The following is a 5,826-nucleotide window of genomic DNA, read 5'->3' on the forward strand; positions in this document are numbered from 1 at the left end:
AAATTTTAGCATGCCTCATAATGCAAGTCTACAGAGACGCTAATTTAAAACCATGAACCGTCTTAAATACAAAATTTCCTAAAGCCTGAAAATGCCACTACATGTCCATATAGCAGGTATTCATAATGTAATGTGTAATCAAACAAGTGTCAGTGGGGAGCGACACAAGTTGCTACAGACAAGAAGACATGAGAAAAATTTGAACAGTAACAATAGATTACACTCATGACCTGTCCTCAACGTGGAAATCATCTTTCTAACATCTGCATTTAGAGTGTGACCCACTAAAGCAGTCAGTGCTCAACACACCTTTCAGAAAGGGAAGGCTGGAAAGGTAAGTCCTCTATCTTTGTTCATTAAGCACTTTGGGTTGACCTGTTGAGACATTTTCTACTGTTCAGATTCATGGAGTACAAAGCTTTCTTTGATCAAATGACAGCTTTGTTCAAGGAGAATCATTCTGGTCAGCTCTGTGTTAAGCATCCTGTCAAAAACACCATAAAGGTAAGAGGCAAGTAATTTTCAGTCCTGACTGAATCCCCGGCTGGAGAAGTTCTCCTGCAAAGCTGGATAAAAACCAACAATAAGCTAAAATTGATGAACAATAGCCAGAATTATTCTATTCAATACCTTCTGTTTTGTTTTGGTTTGGGGGTGGTTGGGGGTGTTTTTTTTTTTAATTATAGCAAAGTTTTCTCTTTCCTTTTGGCAGTACTTAACAGCAAGGAAAGGAGAGAGGCAGGGTAAATGGAACAAGTGTTCTGCTTCTAAGCCTCGTGGATGCGATTCCCACATTTCAAATTGTATAATTACTTCGTTTTTCCAACATCTGGGCCTGGTCTAATGCCACTATCTCACCTCGAGAAAATGAGGGTTAATGTGAGACACACAGTAATTTATTTGGGAGCTTCCCCAGTGCACTGCATTCACTTATGTGGAAAAGACTAAGTACAGAGAAAACTATGGACTTCCACCAGAAGAGCATGGTCACAGTGAATAATATCAATATACCTAGTAATCAAGAAACCCCGCGGATATTGTCTTTTACCAAAATGTCCAATTAAGGACATTGTATTGTAGCATTTGAATCTCATCCTCAACCAGTCTCATACTGATGGCAAATGAACATGTAATGAACTCCAGCGTACCCTGGTGAAACTGGTTCTTTTAGAACCAGCTCTTGCTAAGCTAGGAACAGCAATGCAGGCACAGCCCTTTCAAAGAGACCTTTGCTGCCCTCTGCCTGGTTCCTCGGAGGATGCGCTACTGAAATATTTAAATTGGATAATGTCACGCTGCAGAATTCACACTTGGTCTATGCTGAATTAACCAGCCCTCTCTCTAGCAGCTGTTGATGTTCTTCTTGAGCAGGCTGAAGGCTGCACAGAGACAGCTTCCCTTAACTGCAGCGTCAGACCGAATACATGTGTTAGGACTAGACATCTAAACAGTGAACTCCCACAAAGACGTGTCCTTTTCTGCCATGACTCAGGCCAATGCCACAGGAGTGTCAGAAAGCAGCAAGCCTGAAATCCCGTGTATCTCTGCCTGCAGGTCCCATAATTCAGTAGCAGTCTTAAAACTTGTAACGGCATTTAAAAGTGCAGTAATGGTCTGCATTTCTCTATGATGTTGATTACTGTCCATGAGTGCTGAAGCTACTGATACCCTCAGGATTAGTGGAGAGTGGTGGCTGTGATGTTTGTCCCTGCCTAAAACTACTCAAAAGTAGGCTAAGGGAAGCTGCCTGCCTTATATGACAAACTAGAGTCATCTATGGCTTACAGTTGTCAATCCAAGATGAATTTACAAGGCAGAGCCAATGCTCATGTGACTTCATCCTCGGAGTAAACATTTTTATAGTATTCAGAAAAGTTATTTCTAAAAGAACATCATATGAAACAGTCCAAAATGTTACATTTTCTCTGTAACACTCCTTAAAATGCATTCCTTGTAGAATAACATCATATCAGCAGCTGACCCCAGAATATACTCCTATTATTAGCTTGTCCCCTGTCTCATCTGCTACCTCATAAACTGTTCAGGGAAAGGGCTGCAATTTTATTATTGTTATTCTTTTAACATTAGAACCTCCCACTTCAGGACAGCAAATAAACAGTTCCTGGAGTGCTGGCTAAAAATACCACAGGCTGAGATTTCTTTGCAGATATTAGGACAAGTTCATAAGCTTTTCACTAAGAAAAAAGATATGCCCAACTCAGCTGACTTATTATTTCAAATTAATCCAGTTCATTGGGATTCTTTTAGGCCTATGATCTCAATGTATAAATACAGTTTCAAATAACCCCTCTCAGAAATCTCTTAATGAAAACTTTCTATTTTTCCCACTAAATCATTTGTTCAAGAAAAGCTAAAGAAAAAGTTTTAGCTCAGGACATCAAACTTGAATTTGAATATTCTGGCTTTTAGAGGTATTTTGAGTCACTGCAAAACTAAAATGTATTTTTCTGCTGCAACTTACTGCTCTGTGGGAACCATAGTGATCAAGAAAAAAATCCCAGAGAAACTCCCTAGAGAAAACTTTCACTCCAGGAAGAAAGGAAGGAGGCAAGAGTGAGAGATGTTGGAATAGGATCATCCCCACTTCTCCAGCTATCTGACATTAAAACTGATAAGGAGAAGTATCCACATTATGACAGCCTTCATGCTTTCACAAAGGTAATAAATCTAAATAAAATGGTCCTGCCTTTAAATTGCTGTAAACCATGACAAGTTTGGGAATAACTGTTTCTCACCTTACTGCAGGCATCAGTTTGGGATCTGATAGCATCAAGAAACTAGACCTTACCCAGGCTTGGTGTTTATACTGTCAAGGTCCTTGATTAAATATTGAATAGTACTAGACGCAGGACAGAATCCCATTCGGTCTTTCTTTCCTGTTTGACATGGTACTACTATTCATACGTAATTCCCGAGTTTTCCATGAAGTTTGGCAAAGCTTCAGATACCCCACATTTCCCTAGAGTTTCTGCGATTGTGTCAAAGCCACATTAAAGAACAGCAAATTACATTATTGGCTTCTCTTCTGGAAACAGACCTCTAGCTGCATCATCAAAAAAAACTAAGTAACTTCAGCGTTATTTGGTGAGCACTGACTCTTTCTGCTTTCCTCCCAGTGCTTACAATTTGATTATTTTCCCAGGATATTCTGAGAAGTGCAATCAGGCTGACTGATTTATAACTGCAACTTCTTGTACCTTCTGAAGTCAAGCAAATGTTTGACCTTTTCCCATCGTCCACAGGTTCTCATAGATAATTGCTAATAGCTCTGAAGTTGATGAATCAGCCCAGCCAATCTGAAAACATCATATTATCTAGTTATTTTCTAACATCTCTTCCTAATCTAGGCAGAAATCTTCCAAGAACATCAGTGGTGTTAAATGTATTGGCCTCTAGATCACCATTACCATTTTCATTGGCAACCAAAGCCAAAAAAAGGCATGAAATTGTCCATCTGCCAGAGAGCCTTCTTGACATACTGCCATTTTAAGAAACCAGCACTTTCCTTGGTCCTCATTATACTACTGAAATACGGAATTTTTATTCTTTATTACTTGTATTTGCTTTGTCTATAAACTTTAAGGATACATGGAGCAAATCTGCCAGGTAACACATCTAGAAGTTCTAGATCTTGAAATTTTCATCTCGTCTCAATAGTCACTGGCAAACTCTTCAAGGAGTGAGACAGTTCAGAAACACTCACTTTAGGCTGTGCTTCTGACACTGGGCTGACACTGGAATGTGTTTGTTAAGGCTCAGAAACAAGGGCAAGAATTGTGTCCTTACTAACGTGAGAATTTGTATTGAATAACTCCACCTTACTCTATTCCTTGCCCTTGCCCTTCTCTTATTCTTTTATAGGAGCCACATTTCTCCCTGTTGAAGAGGAATACTTCTCACAGGTGGGAAAGGTCCACTTTTTTCCTGCAGATGCAGAACAGTGCAGAGTAAAAACCTCTACAGTGGCTTTGCAAGAATTAACTTTGACATCAGGAAGAAGCTCACTGCAGAAAGGCAAAATCCTGCCTGGGCTAATTGCTCCACTGAAAACCAGGGCAAGCTCCCTGTACAGCTGGGTTGGCCTGCTTCTGCTCCCTGAGCAAGGTCATTTACAGCTAGTTCAAACGTCTTGGTGCTGAATGCACATCCTAATGTCCAAATACAGCTGTGCAACCACTCTGCCTTCTCCTCAACTGGACATTTGATACAAGTGCTTGATTTTTTTTTTTTTTCCCCAGTGTGCTCTCTCCTCCCACCAAAGTGATGAATTTTACGTGTTCCTTCTGTTCCATTGCAGTCACACCTTCCCACACTCCAAATCATGACATTTATGATCACATTTTGTAGTTGATAAAGAAGGAAGCTGACACTGGTCCACTGTAAGTTCAAGAAGCAAGCAGCTAGAAGAGAAATAATTTGAGCTACTAAAGATTTGCTCAGTCTTCACATCTCTTTACTGCTTTATCTGTCTAGCTGATACTGGAAAAATTTAAATTCTCAGTAACTCTAAGGCTCTCCTCCTGGAACTGCTTTGTTTTTCTTACCTTTCTCCCTTCCTTAGAATTCTTCTTTTTAATTATTACAAGGATATCTACAAGGATTTAAATTTTGAAGTGTGATCTAAAAGGTGCAAGACAGAGACTGACCTACACACTGATGTGATAATCCAGGAGAACACTATCCTTTATATTGGGCCCCATGCCAAGCAATCAGGCACCTAAGTAATATCAGCTTTACAGGCTAAAAGCAACTCACCTCAGCCATCACAGAGAAAGGTGACAGTGTGGGAGCAACAAACTGAGCTGTGCACTGACACTAGCAGGCTGGTTAACATCGATGATACAGAGGACAGAAAGGGTGTCTATCCCTCCTGAAAATGGAGCCAGAGCAAGCCATGAGAAATAACATAGAACCAATAAACAAGAGAAGAAAGAGGAATGAAGGATATGGTGAGGTCTCCAAGACTCCCCTTAAGACCAGCAGCCCTGGAGCAACATGGCTCAGCAGTCTGATGGAGGAGGCACCACGCAGCCAAGGCTGGGAGACTGGGCATGGAACGTGGGAGTGGCAGCTGGGCTCCTATCAAAGCTGCTCTCAGCTTTGTTGGCCTTCTGTGGCAATATCAGTCAGGCTTTAAACGCTTTTAAAAGTTCAAAAAGACCAGGCTTTATTAGAACATGAGGAAAAGCAAATCACTTATTTAAAAAGTCAGGCAAGAACAGAAATGCAAAGGCTCTGAAAAGCATACCTCTCTCATCTGCCTGCTGTGAGCCTCCCGCTGAAGTCCTGCTGCCACACCTCGTGTGCTGGGCATCTGTGCACAATGGATAAAAAAATCACCAACCAGCAGTTCCTGTCACAGACATTAGCACAACCACGCACGAATAACCTACCCACGTACGACTAACCTACCCACGTACGACATATAGTTTTCCTCTGAAGTACCCTGCGTGCCTCCTCTTGACCATCTGGAGAAGTGGTGTTTATGCCTGTTGTTTTGGGTTGTGTCATTCCCATGGGTTCAGGCAACTCAACCTTCTCCGGCTGCATACGGGCCTTCCTGGGCAAGCTTCCGTCTCAGGCCTATTTATGAGCTTCCATTTTGGAAGGATATCTGGGGAAGCACACGGCCATCAGGAGTGACAGCATCACATAGCAATGACGTTAATGCTTGTAATTCTACTGACGTTTCCAGCTTCATTTTTAAGAAGCAATGACAGCTCCAACATTCCCAAATCACAGCATTTTCTGCTTTGCCTTGTCTATCTGCGCACACATGCAAATCCACAGAGACTTTGACATCAG

The 5,826-nt window shown here is 41.3% G+C and overlaps 1 long non-coding RNA gene across 1 annotated transcript; it reads right to left on the minus strand.

Annotated features, from left to right (window-relative positions):
* Positions 1 to 374: 374 nt before the first annotated feature.
* LOC138686887 (uncharacterized) lies at positions 375 to 5,572 on the minus strand. Its single transcript, XR_011326218.1, has 3 exons — positions 5,270 to 5,572; positions 4,777 to 4,891; positions 375 to 484 (listed from the first exon to the last, which is right to left on the minus strand). It is a non-coding gene; the product is annotated as an uncharacterized lncRNA (long non-coding RNA).
* Positions 5,573 to 5,826: the final 254 nt, after the last annotated feature.

The sequence above is a fragment of the Haliaeetus albicilla genome, chromosome 9, assembly GCF_947461875.1.
Source record: "Haliaeetus albicilla chromosome 9, bHalAlb1.1, whole genome shotgun sequence".
NCBI lineage: Eukaryota > Metazoa > Chordata > Aves > Accipitriformes > Accipitridae > Haliaeetus > Haliaeetus albicilla.